General features: G+C 38.2%; 1 protein-coding gene across 6 annotated transcripts in view; it reads left to right on the top strand.

Moving 5' to 3' along the window:
- The first annotated feature begins 346 nt into the window (after nucleotides 1–346).
- Nucleotides 347–19,464, top strand: part of PLPPR1 (phospholipid phosphatase related 1) — a 154,129-nt gene continuing 135,011 nt past the window's right edge. For 2 of the 6 annotated variants that reach the window (XM_087926501.1, XM_087926497.1), the window contains exon 1: nucleotides 1,255–1,733. The gene's annotated coding sequence lies outside the window, so the exon portion shown is untranslated. Of the gene's footprint in view, nucleotides 787–1,002; nucleotides 1,087–1,254; nucleotides 1,734–19,464 lie in introns of those variants that run through there. The other 4 variants (XM_087926500.1, XM_087926496.1, XM_087926502.1 and 1 more) reach the window with 4 other exon arrangements.

Below are 19,464 nucleotides of genomic sequence, written 5' to 3'. Positions count from 1 at the left end.
AAGCAGGCGCTGGTAAACCGCAGCGAAAGCAGGAGTCCCCCTCTCCGCCCTCACATACGATGCCCCCACACCCCACTCCCCTTTTCCCTCTCCCTCAGCAAGCCCTCCAAGGAGAAGAAGAACCCGGTCTACCCGCAGGGCATGGACACCCACATGGTAAGCGAGGCGGGGCAAGGCAAAGACAACCTCAGAGGTCGTGGAAGCGAAACAGCACTCAGCTTTCCAGGGGGAAAGAAAAAAAAAAGAGGCGGGAAGCCACCCACCCACACCCGCCACCGCCACGCCCCCTTCGCCTATAGGGCAACTGCTTCTGCTTGCGGGACCCAGGAGGTGGGAAGCGGCACGAGGGGGCTACCGCGCACGCTGAGTGTCCTCCGTCCTGCGCCTGCGCAAACCTACGCTCGCTGTCCCTTCGATTCCCACCTCCTCACACCATCATCAATCTCCTTTTCTGCCCCGGCTGTTTCTTCTGTTGAGCAAGTAGGAGACAGCCCCCCCCCTCTCCCCCCCCCCGAATTTCCACCCCTCCTCCTCCTCCTCCTCTTCTTCTTCCTCCCGCTTCGTCCTCAGGACCTTGGTAAAACGAGGAGTATCCGGGCTCTGAAAGAACGGACCCTCCGCCGAAGCCCCAAAGTGCAGCCTCTTCCCGTACATGCCTCGCTACACACGGAGATCATGATGGTGCATTGGATGGAGACGGCGTCTCGCGGCAGCCTCTTGAGTGGATTTTGCTACCCCTAGCTTGGATAGCGGCGGGGCCGGAGAAAAGGAAAAGGAGAGCCGGAGGTGAGGCCAAGGGACGGAGATCGGAGCCGCGGTGGGTTGACTCCGAAAAGGGGGTGGGTGGGAAGAGGGTTTTGCGGTCTGGTCTGGGGAGGGAGGTCGCTGGGGCTGATCCCTCTTGGCAGGGATGGGGGTGAGGGGTTAATCTCCGCCGGAAAACTTTGCTTTCCCTTCTCCGCTTTTTAGTTGGGGCAAGAAGCGAGGAAGGGACACAAAGAGCCCTTGGTTAGGTCTGCGGGGAAATTGTGGGAATATTAAAAGAAGGCGCAGGGTGAAGAAGGCGCAGCTTGCAATTGCATAGAGGTAGGGGTGTGTGTGTGTGTGTGTGTGTGTGTGTAAGTGTAAAAAACCTCGGGATGCCTGGAAATATTTACTACGCGTTGCCTGCCGTAGAGGATTTAATCTGGATTCCACGAGGCATTTCAAAAAAAGTGTGCTAGTGTGTGTGTGTATGTGCGCGCGGGCGCAACAACATACAAGCAGAGCTGCCTGCGTTTTTCTTTGTACCGGAGGATCGTACAGCCCAGATACCTGGCGGCTGCGTGGGTGACTTTATGCCTTTCGTTGCGCGGAGAACTCGAGGGTGCCTTATTCGGATGCCTTGGGTTGTGCATGCGTGTGGAGAAGATGCTTAGCCTGTCTTTGTATGGACAATTGGATTTCCCAGCCGGAATCGGTACCAAGAAGGAAAAGGCGCCCGAAACTTGGATGCTAGAGAAGCAAGCAAGATTAAAAAGGCCTCTTTAAACTGATGGGAGGGTTTGGACTAGCCAGATCTACCTAAGTAAAGTTTTGCACCACATCTTGGTTTCTGGAGTTGGATTTGTGCGGAGCTGCCTGCTGCTAAGCAAAGCTTGGCTTCTCTATTCTCCGAAATAAGGGGTGTGCGTTGCTCTCTTTTTCAGTGGCATTTTGTGCGTTCAGTTGGGAGGCTCAGAAGCAACTGCAGCGTAAGAGATTCTCTCCCCCCCCCCCTCCATTTTTGTTACTCTTGATCTGCCGCGGTTGAAAAGGCTCCACCTGTGCTACTGGCAGACGAAAAGTGATTTATGTGTGCACCGGCCAGGGGGGAAAAAAACCCTTGTGATTTATTGTTGCTATTTGGATGCAACTAAATGCATGTTTCAGGAAGGCAAGACAATGTTGGTGACCTTAATGGATGTTGAAAATGAGTTAATTGCAAACATGTGGGATCTTTTGAGCTGACTAAAAGTACTTAGTGTGTAGAAGCCAAGGAAGGCAGTCTAGTGTCCTCCATTTTGGACTGCAACAACTATGTGAATCCCTCATTGTTATTCTTGGTGGATGGAGTTTTGGGGTGTTCCAGTCCAAAAGTACCAAGTTGCCTATATCTAATATAGGGGATTATAAGCGATGGCTTCATAAATTTTAGAGGCTGTTTCCTGCTGACTTTTCCCATTTGCAGTGCATGCCAGTGGAATGCTGTGTTGCTAGGTATTTCTTGTCTACTGTTCTTGTGGAGAAGAATGTGCTTCAAAAAGTGAGCTGTTTGTCCAAGCATCAAACCATCATTCCTGTAATGAAAAATGTCACAGGCGAACCAGCCTGGAAGTTGTTCCTGTTGACCTAGAGATGTAGATCAGTGAGAGGTGATTGTGGTTGATGCCTCAGAATGGAAGTTCTTGATATTTATTGAGGCCAGATTTGGTGACTAAACCTTCAAATTAAATCCTGGCAAAGATTTTGTAGAACATGATTACTGTCTGATTGCCACTTCCTCACTGAGGGATGAAGCAAACCTATTTTCTCTTTATATATCCATTTTTTGCCACTGAAAAAAGCTACACAAAAGCCAGTTCTGGCTCTTTCATTTAGTATTTGGATTCATATTTCTCATCAAGATATATGTGATTTCATTTTATTTAGCTTATCATTTAGGTGAACCCACACATTATACCTTAGCAGAAAGCCAAGCTGTTATGATTTGTTCAACAATAGTTAACATCCTAGTCCAGCTTTAGGTGTGAATGCAGTACTTGTGTTTGCAAAGAATTTGCAAACAAATATGTCCCCATTTCTTATAAAATAATTTGAAAAAGTGATGTTAGTAACTTAAGAACATAATATATGGATGAATATTCAAACTTCAGCAATAAACTTAAAATAAATACTTATAGCATGCAAACATGAACATGAATTAGTAAAAAAATAAAGAATAGATACTATTGCTATTATTTGCAAAAATATCTTTTGTTTAGATAAATAGACAATGGGAAGAACAAATGATGAAACACAAATATTTCTGAAATAGCAAGACTTTGTAGGTACTACAAGCTCCTAAAAGAACAATTGGGTTTTTTAAAAATGTAGTAGGAAAAATGATTACCTCACTTAGTTCACTAGTTTGGGATATGCTAGTGTGACTTAAAACAGGGGTCCCCAACCAGCACTGGGCCATGCCCCATCTACAAGGTGCAGGCAGCATGTGAAACCATGCCCCATTGGGGCCAAGGAAAAGCCTATCTCCACAGAACCGGTCTCTGATGCTCAAAAGCTTGGGGGCCACTGACTTACCAATTACGTTTTGCAATTCTTTCCTGATTGGTGATCTAAAGTGTTTAAAGACTAAAATTTCCAAAATTCTTGGCCCAGTTGGAAAGTATCAAGTTGAGGAAATTTGACAACATTGCATTAAGCCATGTTGATTGTTGAGTAAGTCACAGCTGATTGAGTCCCCATATAATGTGCAATATGGAATTCACACTGCAGATTAAGCCAGACTAAACAAACCATGTTATGGATGAATATATTGTGTCATATATTATGGCTACAAGATCTGGAGTGTAACATGTTGGATGACTATGGATAACAATAAGGAGATACAAAAAAACCTGTTTGATGCCTTCTAGTGGTCTACTCTGATTTTACAGTCCAGACTTGATGCCTCTAATATAAAATAATTGAATGAAATAAAATCTCTGTCCAGATAATCAGTGTAATCTATTTACTGGCAGTAAACATGCTCTTGAGGCAGTAAAGGAGGGAAATGTTGTGGGTGGGTGTTTATTCTCAGTCAAAACAAAAGTAGCAAATGAAAAAGTAGGGTCAGTGAGGTCTGCTTCAAAGAATAAAAGACTGCACCAAATCCCTTGGGAAATTCTTCAGCTATAGGGTAAGAAAAAATTTGACAGAACAGTACCTCCTTCATGACTACACCAATATTATACATGAAATAAACAAAATGTTAAAAAGTTATATTTATGTAGTTACTTAACAAGCACATCTAAATTATATTAAAGTAACCAAAATATCTTTACAATCCCCAAGGCATGCATGTCACAACTTTAGAGTGCCCCAAAGTTTGGAAATTGAAGGTTGAAAAATTAATAAATATTACATAAATATTACATAAATATTACAGTAGTCTTTCCCACTAAAATATCTTCTCTTTTCCCTTCCCTTCCCTTCCTCTCTTTCCTCTTTCTGTCTTTTGTTTTTAACACATCCCTATTGTGGCTAGCTTTCTCCCTCATAGAACTGGTTTCATTTCAAAAGGTTGCCTTTATTTTTTTACTGTATTTTAAAACAATTCATTTTTATGATGTGTTGTATGATTTTAAATCATGAGTTGTCCCCAGTGGAGGAGCAACACAAGAAATGTAGGAAATCAATTTCTAGATAAGGTAAGTATGATCTAAATCCCAGGACAGAACAAGGCAAACTGATTGAAAAGTCCTCCTTTCGGACGTGCCTTAGAAATTTCCTGTTTTCCTTAACCGAATAGGTACAGAGATTACATAGCCTTGGAAAGAAACAGACAAGATGCTAAATTAGCATGAGCAAAAAAAAAAAAAAATGGCCATCCACTAGGCAAGAAATTACATACTTTAGTTTTTCAATAAAGCTCTCCCTGAATCACATACTGATAAGAACTGCTTTTGAAGATTGTATGTGTGTGTGTGAGAAATGCAGCTGCCTTGTGAATCCTGTCAGTAGCAGAAATTGTTTTCTTTTGGAAATGCCAGATTTCACAAATTATGTTTTCATTGAGCATGGCCCACTAATGAATTTGTCAGGTTAAGGCTGTTCATAGGTAGGAGCATTGTATGTATAAACCAGCTCCCACATGTTGTAAAACATCTCACAATAAAGCATTATGCATATGTTTACAACATGGTGGAATTTACATTCCAGCTGCAAGCTACTTTGGACTGGAAAAAAAATAGGATCTATCCTTGCTGTAATTCAAAGCAGTAGTTTCTATGGGTAGTCATTGTTGGGCAAAGAAATCCCAGTAGAATTTCTTTTGTTTTTTCCTTCCATAATTAGCATCTGTTATTGATAGTTTCTTCATTGAGCAGTTTCAACCCTTATACCAACAGCAAATTTAGGTGGTGAATTATGACAGCCACATGGCTTATTTTGTTAGGGAGGGAATGGGGTAGGGGTGTTCTAAGACATGACTGCCTGGCAGACTCTTAGCTGTTGGCAATATTTTATTTAGGCTCCTCTTAAACTCAGTTTTGGGAGATACAGTTGTTTTGCATGTATTAATTTGTGGTATTCTAAGTATTTTATAGTTATCTGAAGCTTCTTGATATAAAAGTAGACCAAGCATGCTTGTATCTAAAACATTTCCTGCCTTTTGGAAAACAAGGTTGATTTTGAAAGATTGGAGTCATGGCAATGGATTTAGCTGGAGGAAAATAAACATACACTAAGCGTTTGCACCTAGCAGGGCAACCTCTGTGATGTGGGAGATTGGGAACAGCATTTCATGCATTCATCCTGCACAAATCTCTAGCAAATGTCAGGCTGTAATGATTGCAAACATAGGCTTGAAAATGTGTGGGCAGTGTCTAGTAAAAGCTTTTAAAGCCATGCAGTGTCTCCTGGCAAAATTTCTGCAACCTAAAGTTGAATCTGAGTTGTCAAAAGGATCCCTGCTTAAAGAATGAGCAGATAAATTGCTTTTTCTAGCCCAGAAACTCCAGAGGAAGTTTGACAAAATTCCTGGTCAGAATGACATTCTATCTGAAGTCACCTGCTTATGGAAGCCACTTATTTAGCATAACTGACTAAAGAAAGAAATATCTTGACAAGAGTTCTTTCATTTCATTTTATCCATTTTGGACAGACTCCTATCCATCCTTCCAACCACTCATCATCTATCTAATCCATCTCCCCAAACCTCTAAATATTATTACTTGCAATGTTTAACATGACACAGGGGGATATAATTAAATAAATGGTTGACAGTACTACAGTATTCAGGATATTTAATTAAACATAACTGTAAATGAGAACAAAGTTTTTATTCCTAATTCATTAGCATACCACTCAAAAGCTATCAATCCACTAAACTTGGGCACTCCTATATAATTTGGTACTATATCTACCCAACTGCTGCTTAAAGAAAAATATGATTAAAACCAATGATCAGCAAATCTTCTTCCTCCATCCCTTTCGTAATTTTCATTTTGCCTGAAATAGCCGCAGACAGGTATGCCATGAAGCACTTTTTTCAAATTATTTTCAAAGCACAGCACAGTCCTCTTAATTAGACACCAATGAATGAAATATTTCAAGAGCTGTGGTTAGAATACAGTACTGCAGACAAACTCTGCATTCCCACAGCCAGGAGTTCAATCCTGATGGGCTCAATTTTCCACCCTTCTAAGGCTGGTAAAATGAGGGCCCAGATTGCTGTGGTCAATATGCTGACTCTGTAAATTGCTTAGAGAAGGCTGTAAAGCCAACTGATACATGTCTGACCTGAGAATCATAGCAGAGTTCCCTGAAGAATTTGGTAAAGCTTTGGAAGGATGATTTTTGTTGTAATAGGTTTTTTAAGGATTTCTCCTGAGATCAGTTGCCATTGTCAGCCTTATGTCTTTCTCTTCCAAGAAGAATTAATTATTTTTATGTATTAGGGAATACTCCTGGACATTTAGAAGTTTGGTTAGACACATTTCTGTCTTATTTATTTTCCTGCTTAGAGGAATGTGGAGAGGAATCCTGAGAGACCCAATAGTAAAATTGGTTGCAAGCTATATACAGACAGAGTGACTTGGGAAATGGCAATTTGTCAAAATAGACATTGCCCTTACCATGTCATCCTTAAAAAAAAAACCCAATAGGAATTGGTTTAGTTAGTTGAATTGTAAAGAAGATTGGATTTTGCTAAGTTGTTATGATAATACCTTGAAATGTACCTCAGTTTAAATTCTCTGGCAATCCACTAAAATTTTAACCAATTATGTGAGAGTAATTTGCAGGTCTGGAGATAATTTATGTCTGTCAATGGAATAATCAACTATTCACTAATCGAGAGAGAACTTTTGCAGTTGATATTTTTAAACTTTTCAACTTTAAACAGTTACAGAAAGCTTGACTTTTTATGAAGTTGGACCATAGTTGGGCTTGTAATTTGATTTGCATGAAAGAGAATCATAAACAGATAACTGCCTTTAAATGTCACTATAAGAGGTTTTATATTTTAATTATTTTTATTTATTTTAATTAAATATATGGCACTACCATTTGGACTGGGAGAACAATTCATCAGTCTTTCAGAAATTTAAGAATAATATTTTATCTGATTTCTTTTTCTTGATCATAATATTGACTTGAAAGAGCTTCCTTTATTTGGGGTTCTAAAATCCCAAGAGCGTTTCTTCAACTTAGAGCCATTCTTTCCTAATCTATTATCCTGATTTTTGAACATCTCTTTGTTGTATAGCCTTTTTTCACTCTAATTTTGATTGGCACCTGTCATTTGCAATCAACTCCAAAGTTTTAGTGTTCTTCTGTAACTCCTACAAGTTGAACAAAACTATGCATTTCTATGGGGGGGGTGGGGTGTTGCAGTATTTTTTATATTTTATTCACAACATTAAAATACAGACTCAAGAAAAGAACAAATATAAGAACAAAGCAAAAATAAACAAAATATATTAAAAATGTGCATAGGAAAAAACATATACACATAGATTGTTCCCCCAGTCGAATATTGATAAATATATTTCAAGAATAATAGTTTTTCTCCCTTGTGAAAGAGGCCCACAGTTTATGGACTCCTACAATTCTTATGTACCCAATCAATTTGACCTGATGTCTGTCTGTCTGTGTAAAATAGTTAACAGGTAAAGCCAACAGCAAGGTTATATTTCAAAGTCTTCTGTTAACCTATTATTGTTATGTCACTCACAGAAAGTCCACAATGGCTTCTAATCTACCATAAACCACCATCTGCTGATACAGTTCTACAGAGTTGTGTATCAGTTTTTCTGATACAGTTCTACAAAGGAATTATTGAGTCTGTCAATTGTACATCTATAATTGTTTGGTTTGGCACAGGAAGCAAACAGAAAAGGTACGACTTCAATGGATAGTTAGGACTGCAGAAAAAATAATTTCAACCAGCCTGCTTTCCATTGAGGACTTGTATACTACACACACTAGAAAGAGAGCTGAGAAAATATCCATAGGTCCCTCACATCTTGTTGAAACTGTTTCAACTTCTCCCCTCAGGACGTTGTTATAGGGCATTGTATGCCAAAACTACTAGACACAAAGATAGTTTCTTCCCCCCCACCCCCACCCCATGCCATCACTCTGCTAAATACCTAACTCCCGTAGCACTCCTATGCCTAAAGATATTTACCCATGTAATAGGCTGTATTGTTATTAATCTTGTTACCTTCTCATCCTTCTCACCTATCATCTTTCCTTCAACCTTCTCAAATTGGTATATTATGATTTATCAATTGTTGTTTATATCTTATGATTTATGAATTACTACTTTGTTGTTTGTATGTACACTGAGAGCTTATGCACCGGAGACATATTTCTTGTGTGCTCAATCACATTTGGCCAATAAAGAATTCTATTCTATAATCTTTATCTCTGGTCCATCCAGGATCATATATTCTCAGTTGATTCTTAATGATAAGGCTTTTCCTTAAAATTTTAATTTTAACTGGAATCTTTCCCAACAATTGGATCTCATTGCCCCAAATCATAAACCTCTCTTCTAGATATATCTGCAGCATTTGCTGTTCAAAAAAAACCCCTTTTTTACTTGGGTATAATAAGTCCATTCCCCAATCTCTATCAATATTCTTAAGTAAGTCCCAGTTCATTACCATCAATTCTGTGAACTCTTTTAAGTTTTTAGAATCCATGGCCCTTTTAGCCTTCTCTGAATGTGGAATCCACCTATTATCTGCCCATTATCCACATATTAGATAGATAAATTGAGAAAATAAATCACATCAGAACAACACCTTCATTGCTCTATTAATCATCAGCATGATTATTACATGCTGAATCATAGTGATATTCACTTATAATATCCCAGTTCACAAATGCACTCTTTTATCACAGATTTATGCCATGTCCTTGCTTTTTGCTAGATACTTTCTGGTCTTTGCCTCACCCTGTAGGATGGCAGTGGCCTTAGCTGAGGTCCTGACCACAGTGATGGAATTGTCAAGGAGTTCCACATTCTCCCTTGTAACGCTGCGACAGGTCAGGATGGGTGTTACTCTTCTCTAGCTTCTGAGTCTGTGTAAAAAGCTTATTAGCCTAGCTCCACCACTCTGGGTATCTCCTCCCAGTTTCTACTCAGTCCTCAGCTAAAGAAGGACACGGATTCTTGCCTCTCTCTTGCAAAGGAGAATTCTTTCACTTTAAAAATCACAGAAAAAAAAAGCCTCTTGCAGCTCTCCCCTTTGAATTTCGGGGTTCCTCTCCCCAGCTGGTTTTCGGAGCCGCTTAACAGCCACAAAACTGGTGCACCTTATAGATGATGCAACTCACAAAGGGATCATGCATTAGATCTTTGTCTCAAGACAGTGGCAAGGTGATACGAGATTAGGGGACATTAACACCAGTCCCTTGGCATGAACACATGGACAGATCATTCCTCTTGGTCCTGGAATTCTCCAGCTGCCTCCCACTGCAGGGAGGATGGGCCTATTTGATCAGTCTGTTCCATGATTGGTGGATCCAGTAGGGTTTCAGAAGGAGCTTGAAGTTATTCCTGAGGTTCTCATGAATTTGCTGAGGTCTTAATTGCAGCCTGGAAAGAGTACGTGACAAGGGCCTTGAAGTTTGAGTGGTGCTGGAGGAATATGAAGGATGAAGCTGACCAAACATTGCCATTAATCTTTATTAGAACTTGTGCAGTAAGAGCAGTGAAGCTTGCTTACTTCTTTGCTCTTATTGTGTGTGCTACAGGGCTTAACTCTCTCCCCTCTTATTTAATATAGGAAGTCCTCGACTTGCAATAGTTCACTTAGTGACTGTTCATAGTTGCAATGTCACTGAAAAAAGTGACATGACCATTTTTCACAGTTACTATCTTATATTTATGATCCCTTTTGCAACCTTCTGACAAGCAAAGTCAGTCTTAATACCCAGTTACTAATTTAACTACTGCAGTGATTCACTTAACAGCTGTGTCAAGAAAGGTCATAAAATGGGACAAAACTCACTTAACATATGTCTCATTGAGCAACATAAATTGTGGGCTCAATTGTGGTTGAAAATTGAGGACTACCAGTATTTTTGATCTCTCTGTGGTCAGGACAGTTGTCATCTCTGACTGAACCAGGGATAACAACCCCCCATACGGATCTAAAACCCAATTTGGCAATCCTCTTGGACTTATGGCTCCTGCTGGAAGAGCAGGTGGCAGCCATGGCAGGAGAGCCTTTGTACTAATCTCTCATGTGTCAGTTGCTGTACCAAGAGGCCTTGCTCACAGTTACACATGCTTTGATCACTTCCTGTTTGGATTACTGCAAATGCACTTTACATGGGACTGCTGTCGAAGACCATTTGGAATCTGCAGCTGGTCCAAAATGCAACAATCTGACATCCCAAGACAACTGTTCCTATTTGGAAGCTCTTTCTGTTCAATATCACATGTTTGACCCTCTGTCCCTCATTCTTGCTGTGCAGTAATATATTTTACTGTATAAGAGTACAGTTGGAGAACTTGTAAGAGCATACAGAGCACTTCTTTTCAGTTAATTAAAACAACTGGTTCCTGCCCTGTGGAACATCTTTTCTCCCCCTGAGGTGAGATTGGCTTCTATTTTTCTGACCTTCTGCAAGTCAGAAAAGACCCGGCTCTGCCAGATGGCTTCAGGCAGAAATGTGGGAACAACACACCAGAGGTGGTTCATGAATTAAGATGCAATTCCCCCCCCCCCCTATATTCTGTTCCCTCTCTCCCCATCTTTTAACTAATTTTATCTTGATTGAAAGTTTCATTTTTATCGATTTAAATATATTTACTTGTTAGGATTTTAATGTTTTAATCGTGTAAGCTGCCCAGAATCTCATTTTGTACAAGATGGGTGGCAAAATACATTTAATAAATAAATAAATGGCATATTTTTCATGGCTGCTTCAGGAGCTGTTCTGTTCTGTCCCTAGTTGCATGAGCCTGGGAAGAGATATGGCTGCTTTAATTAACACTCCAAAAGTTTTCAGAATTGGAACGGCTCATTGGGTGCAGGAGAATGTAGGGCATTTTGCATACCTAAACAAACTCACTCTTCATGGCCTCCTGAACATTGTTTCTTTTGCTCTTATTATCTTGACAACAATCCTTAGTTAACAACTGCCCTGTTCAGTAAACCACTCAAAGTTATAATGGTGCTGAAAAAAACAATTTGATAACTAACCCTTGCAGTTATGATGGCCAAAGCATCTCAGGGTCACAGGATCAACATTTCTATGATTGGCAGCTAGCAGTTGTTTATGACCCACAGTCAACATAATTGCAATTTGCATGCTTCACAACCAGTTTCCAACCAGCAGAGTCAATGGTGAAACTGGCACTAAAATCACAAGTCATGATGATGTGTCACACTTCACAACTGCAATGGAACTGACATAATCCATTGCAGTCACACAACACTTTACTCAATGACCCCATTGCTTAGTGACAGTGTTGCTGCTCTCAATTGTGAAGGGAAAGTACCTCTTATCCTAAATTCTTTTTAGTGTGCAGAAGTATTTCCATAATTAAGAGACTGGAGTAGCAAGGCAAAGATTATAGGCAACGCTTGGAAAAATACAATTGGGGAGGGAATTTCTTCCTTACTAGCAGTAAATGGAGCATTCATTAGCTCAGATTGTTTTATATGATAGGAATTCCTTTTTTTCTGCCTGATAAACTGCATCTATCTTTTTATTGCTAGGTTGTGTCACATTGTTATCTTGGTGGATCTGCTATCATAGATAATTTCCTTTTATCATGTCAGCTTGCCACCAAATGAAAGCAGGCAGGCTGCGATGTGATAAAGAAAGGCAATCCATGATAATGTATCTAGGATAATAGTCTTACAAAATAAAACAATCTGTTGATAGTTGTTGTGAAATTAAAATTATCACCTATTGGCCTGAAATAGATACACACATAGTAACATTGAAACAATGTTTACTTGCAATGTTTAAATAGTAGCAGCCTTTGCTTTTTCAGCCTTCTTAAAGCAGATTGGAGTGAGAATGGAGGATGCATGTTGAATACTGAAAATGCGATGCTAAACATTTAGCATACAGGTAGTCCTTGACTTATGACCACAGTTGACCCAAAAATTTCTGCTGCTAAGTGAGACATTTTTAAAGTGAGTTTTGCCCTATTTTACAATCTTCCTTGCCATATTTGTTAACTGAAGTTATTAAATTAGTAACTTGGTTGTGAATCTGACTTATCTGTTGATTCTACTTGTCAGAAGATCACAAAAGGTGATCACATGACCACAGGACACTGCAACCATCATAAATATGAGCCAAGTGTGAATTTTGAACACATGACCATGGGGATGCTGCAACAGCCATAAGTGCGAAAAATATTCATAAGTCACTTTTTTCAGTGCCATTGTAACTTCGAATGGTTACTAAATGAACTGTTGTAAGTCAAGGGCTACCTGTATAGGCAAGAAGTTTGATGACTTAACTTTAATAGAAATTTAAAGAATGCACATAAGAGAACAAATGGGTTACACTATGAAGTGGGACCCTAAATTTATGGGCTCTACTAGAGGAAGAAATGATGCTTTATATTTCTCTCAGGCTCTTGTAGTGATTATCTAACTTAATTAGGCAACTTCAGGGGTGGAAATCTTTGGTCCTTCAGGTGTTGCTACTGGGTGTGCCTAGTGAGGCCATTGAAGAATCATAACGATACAGTTGGCAGAAACACATCATTTGTACCATGATGTCATAACATGTTCTGTAATTTTGATATCATGGCTTGTTACATACACTGTTTTTAGACTCTTATTATCTCAGCCATATTAGCTGGACTGATGGGAACTACTTGTTCAGAATTTGGAGGATAGGGTCACAGGTTCTATAACCCAATAGCACTCATTTCTTTTACTTAGAGGGTTTGCATGCAAAGTATTATTGGAACTATTTCTGAGCTTTGGTGGTGCAAGTGATTAGATGGTGTGACCCGTGTTTTCACAAGCAATATGTTGACTTTTGTCCTCAGCTGGAAAAGCAAGGAAACAAATTAGGCCCAGTTATTTAAAAGTGCTCAAAATACATCTTATATGTTTTTTTTAAAAAGATTCTCTTCTTGACATTGGGAAATAACATCTTTCATCCACATATTAATCAAGGTTGCATTCATTCCACCAGCTAATTAAGCGACCTATGTGCCCCAGCAGCTGAAGATCTGGAATGACTTCATCTGTCATCCGTCTGCCATTTTCCTTCTTTTTCTTCCCAGCTGGTGCAGAATAGCCAGAGAGGTTTCTGCCTCTTTCCCAGCTTTCTATTTTTTTTCTGCTGGAACATTTTTTTAAAAAAATCAACAGTGATAAGATCAAGGACAGCTGAAACAAATACCTCCCTGTCCCTCCCCACATCTTTTAAAGTTGTTTTTAAAGTTTAGGGCAGTCTTGCTATTTATTATAATTTATAGTGTACTTCAGGCATATATTTTTACTTGGGTCAAAATGTTTAGTATTTATTTTTAGCAGAGTTATAGTTTATTTTTAAATCGTGTTTTAAAAAAAAAATTCTAGGTTTTCACAGCATTGAATTAAGTTGAATTATCATTTGTGGCTGCTGACTTATTTATAGTAATACAATCCTCATAAATTTTGAACTGAAAACAATACAACAATTAAAACACAATTAAAAATCATTGATTTTAAAGCTAGCAAAATGCTTACATGTCGTTGTAAAAGAGTTACTTGCAATAGCATGTCAAACCACTAAACATATGCATTTTTATGTGAAAATAAATTCCATTTAGTAAAATGGCACTGCTAAGCTAAGGAGGGCTTTGAAATTAGTTAGAAAAGGTACTTCAGAAAATGCAGAATCTGAATGTAACAAAGATCTGCAACTCTTTAAAACAGCCATGGCTTTTCTTGGAGTTACATGATTGCCTTCTGCATGATTTTAAAATAAAATCTGAAGCATTTCATTATCTTATTCATAATTTTAAAAAAAACTAGTAACAGGGAGGGATGATTACTATAAACTTTAAAAATACACTTTTTTGGCACTCTTGAGACTTCATTGTGATTTCTAATATGAGTTCTTACTTGTGCTAGTTCAGATTCATTCTTTGTCTTCTACTAGGTAGTAGGGCTTTAAACTATCTCTTCTGATTTCAACTACCAAAGTTCCTTGGAGAATTAAAGGGCATACAGGATCAACACACATTAAGAGACGGTATAGTACAATCTGGCTCAAATCCCATGCCTCCCTATCTATTTCAAGCAGTGACCAAGGAATCAGCTGAACTGCCCATCAGATTCACAGAAAATGTTCCAAGCTTTCTTTGGGATCTAACAGGATGCATTAATCTTCTGAGGCAATCCAATATAGTAGATCCCACCTCCCTGAAGGAGGGGCAGCACCAGTCAATCAAAAAGCAATTGGAGACTGATCAGACCACAACAACGGACTGATGGTAATGTCTTCCACATTGAGATTATGTTCTAATTGCTTTGATTAAAAAAATCAGATCTAAATGCAACCTCTGGTGTGTACTACTATTGAGATATGACTCACTTTATAGGATTTCAATATTTATGTCAGCCCTTTGAGGTAGGATAGGTCAATAAACAGCTATCATAGGAATTGTAGAATGTTGTAAGATATAACAGAATCTTGAAAGCCTGTCAGGGTTTTCTCTCTGCTCCAGCTTATATCAAACAAAATCAAGGTGGAATTATTTTGAGTTTCTTATGCTCTAACTTTCTTAGGGTTGAATTGCTTTTTCTTCTCCCTTAACAGTTTCTTCCTTTCCCAATGTCATCTCTTTACAATTGTATTACAGAACAATTGATTTAACTATGTGTGGATACAGGTAGTTGACTTACAAACAGTTCATTTAGTTACTGTTACAATGGCACTGAAAAGTGACTTAATGTTTTTCACACTTATGACAGTTGCAGCATCCCCATGGTCACGTTATTTACATTTGGCTGCTTGACAACTGGTTCATATTTATAGTGATTGCAGAGTCCCAGAGTTATGTGATTACCTTTTGTGACCTTCTGACAAGCAAAGTCAGTAGGAAAGCTAGATTTACTTAACGACGATATTACTAATTTAACAACAAAAGTTATTCACTTAACAAATGTGGCAAGAAAAGCTGTAAAATGGGACAAAACTCATTTAATCACTGTCTTACTTAGTAACGTATTTTTTTGGCTCAATTGTAGACATAAGTTGAGGACTACCTGTACTTTTGCTTTATTTGCATTGTTAATAGTACTTGTATACTGGTTTGGCTATTTAAGCTATGAACTAATTATATTGTATGAAATATTGTAATTATTGGGACTTCCTGATGTGTATTGCACTTTGATAAATAATAAATGTCCATAAGTCTGGATCTAAGGACACCTAATTCCCATCTAGTCAGAATTTCTGAAACTTACGATTGCTACATCTGCATGCATGAAATCTGGGAATGCTACTGTAGCTTATTTATATGATCTTTATATAATTGTATGCATATTAGTAACAATTAATAGTAGGACAAAGCAGTGGAGAATAATGCTATATGATAATGCTAACTAACTTATACTGGACATTTTGGAAAGGAAAATGTAAAGAGATATATAGAGGCATCAAAGTTGAAGGAATCTTTTCTTTTATCATGACCATACAAGGACCTTAGACCATGCATTTTGTTTTAGCATTCTAAATAGCCAGTGCAACAATGAAAAAACAATAGCCTGCATATGCTTGATATCTTTGCCTTTATAATGAATCGCTTGCTTGTGGTGCCTCTTGTCAACAATAACAATGAGGCTTGCAAACATGATTCCTCTAGGGAAAGAAACTATCCCGATTCATGTGATTGTCTTAAGCAGGCCTATGACTGTTCACAAATGCACACCATATATTTATGCTGCCTTCTGGGCTTCTCCCCAGAGAGAAAAGGTAATTTTGTTTGCTCCAGTGGTGCTTCTGGTGAGAGCTGGCGCATTTATATTGGAAAGTCTGATGAGCGCTACCTTATTACAATTTTTTATTTGCTCTCTGCATCTGAGATGTAGTGTGTTATGCTAAAAGCAGCATGTAGTAAAAGACTGAAGCTATAATTACTTTGGAAACAGAGTAGCACATAGATAGTTGAAGATTTAATCAGTTCCCTTGTAAGCACAATGTTCCATCATTATTTTTATCATCAAACTAATAGATGAAAGTGATACAATATTAATCAATTTAAGGAATTCTCCCCTGAGGTGGAAACAAATGCAAAATGCTATTTTCCATGCTGTTTTTTAAAGTATTTCTTGAAACTATCCCTTTAAACTGGACTATTCCTTCCAGAAGGTTGATTGAAATTGACTATTGCAAGTCGATGAGGGGAAAGGAGACTTTGTTTTAAATTGCCCCTCCTTGCTCTTCTGTAATCTTGCTAAAATCCAGCTAATAAAAAAATCTCATTTAGAAGTGAGGATGACTAAAGGCCAGTGAATAAGATTAGGGAGTAGAAAGGACAATACAGGCTCAATAAAACACAAGAATTTATCAGCTGTTTAAAAATGGACAGTGTATAGATTTGTGGTTCCTAAAAGTGTGCCTCGTGTCCCATGGTGGTACAAAAAGCATGGCGTGCCATGAGACATTTTAAATTTGGATCCAATTCTTTAAATAACAAAACTGTTAGGTATTTCTTTTGATTTAGAAGTGCTGTAAAAAAATCACCAAGGCACTAGGAACAGCACTGAACTGAGAAAGTTTGTGATCCTCTAGCATAGATCTTTGTCAGAGAATTGCGCAGCCAGTATTCCAATGGAGTCAGAGATGAACCAGTTTTATATAAATAAATATATTTTATATAATAAAAATAAAAATATATTTATAGTAAATAGGCAAAGAGGAGCATCCTCAGATGAATCAACACAGCAGGAACATCATGAGGTAAATTATAGAGAACACACATAGCACATGGGGGGGAAAGGTAAACAAGGAACCTCCCCCTTTATACAGCAACCAATCACAGGTTAGATTGCCTCATGCAATGGCCAATCGCATGAGGCAATCTAACCTCTTCAACCAATTAGCTATAACAGTACTTAATGTCCAACTGTCACTGGTCCAGCTGTTAAATTTTAAATTTAAATTTAAAAATCTTAACGATATTTTTTTCATGAATTTGAAAATATAATTAGGCAGGTATTACTCTTAGCATCCCCTCTCTTTTCTTCCTGTTGCTGCAATTGGTGGTCAAATGAATGTTGCAGAACTTGAAAGCACTACAATAATTTTGTCTGATGAGAAGTGAGAACCATAATGAGACCAAATTAAGACCCACAGAGGATGGACTTTAAAATACAAGAAAACTCATGGCCAGTACAACAATATTACAAAAACCATGTGTCAAGTATTACAAAGTCCATCCTCTGTATCTCTCAGAAATATGCAAGCAGATTAGTTAAATTGTATATACTTTGCTTTTTGTTTGATCAGCATCCACGTGTTGGTAGTATGTTACCTCTAATACAAAGCAATTGCTAATGACAGTTAACTGAGGAGGAATTCTGGGAGTTGAAGTCCACAAGTCTTAAAATTTCCAAGTTTGGAGACTCCTGGTTTATCATTTAGATTGGCACTGGGCGATTTAAGCTGAAATTCCATCTTCAGCAGTGGGAGGTTATTTAGTGACTTTGGACTGGTCTCATAAAATAGTTGCTGTGAGGAAAAACAAGAAGATATATGCTGCCTTGAACTCCTGAAAGAAAAGCCAAATATAAATACAATAAACCAGCCAATAAATATAAGCTGGTGCTTATACTCCTTCCCCCAAATCTGTGTACAGCAACCAAGCAATTGAAGCCCATTTCCAGAGGGAAACTGGACAGTGTTCTTCATTTAAATAGTAGATACGGGGAATTTAGGAGATCAAGGGCAGTCATGTCACAAGCTCATCTCTGTGCATCTCAAATGTCAGCAATTGCTTCCTAAGACAATTGCTATTTTTTTTTACTTCCCTCCTTTCATACTCTCTCTTGCATGAGAGGCTTCTGTGCCAGCCAGTGTTTATCAGAATGGGAGCTGGCATCGTTTGTATTATACTAAGTGATGAAGTAGCTCATTACAGCTAGCTGGCAACCATATGGCATGACCAAGCTGCTTCTTTAAGGATCAGTGACCAGCTTTTTGTTTCAGTTAAAGAATCCATAAAACTACAGAACGGTCCACTTCCTTGGCAAATACAGTACATTCCAAATCTTACTAAATATCTATTCTACAACATAATATTACATGCAGTGAAACCTCATTCTGAAGGAATTAATTTGCAGAAATTAATTTCCTTTATTCATAAATGTCCATTCAACGCAAAAACAGGTCCTTTTGCCCATTTACATCATTTATGTACATCATTGACGTCATTATGCAGTGTAAATTACATTTTCTGCATGATTAGTGTGGTGACATAAATTGCTGCAAACTTACATAATCCACATCATTTACATAATAGTGTAAATGCAAATAATGGAAATGGCATTAGTTGCATAATGACAGTTATGCAAATAACATGCATTGCATACAAAGCCCATTTTTAAAATATCCACAAAATTAGTATTTTCACTGTATTTGGTTAGTATTTCTTCATATGCAAATTGGTTAGAACAAATACTTATTAGATTTATTACTTTATAAATAACTCAGAGCAGTGAACATACCTAATATTCCTCCCTCTTCCTATTTTTACCATAACAATAACCCTGTGAAGTTGGTTTGGCTGAGAGAGAATGACTGGCCCGAAATCACTCAGCTGGTTTTCATGTCTAATGGAGGCCTAGATTCATCCTTGCTGTTTATGGCTCAAGGATAAAAGCAAAAGCCACAGAATTTTTCAGTCAGATTCTCTGTGGGAAAAATGCTGTAATATTGTATTTGAAAGCAAAGTCACTGAAAAATTGCACAGAATTTTGGTTAAGTGTGAGGGGGGGAAAGACTGACAAATATTAAGGATTAAGTGGCAAAGGACTTAGCAGACTAGAATCCTAAATTGTAATGTTTCATGAGGCAACATTTTGTTGTAGTCTCCATTTATAACTTTCCTATTTTAAACTTTTTGATGTTCTCTGTGAATTAAAGAGGACATAAATATCCTTTGTTGAATAATATTATGATTCTTCCTCATGACCCAACAATCTGTGTTTTCTTAGCTTTTCTTAGGTTTCTCAAGTGAAAAAAAAAACAATGCCA

The sequence above is a fragment of the Pseudonaja textilis genome, chromosome 2, assembly GCF_049901715.1.
Source record: "Pseudonaja textilis isolate UNSWEBS1 chromosome 2, rPseTex1.2, whole genome shotgun sequence".
Taxonomy (NCBI): Eukaryota; Metazoa; Chordata; class Lepidosauria; order Squamata; family Elapidae; genus Pseudonaja; species Pseudonaja textilis.
This window is presented reverse-complemented; position numbering and strand designations above follow the sequence as displayed.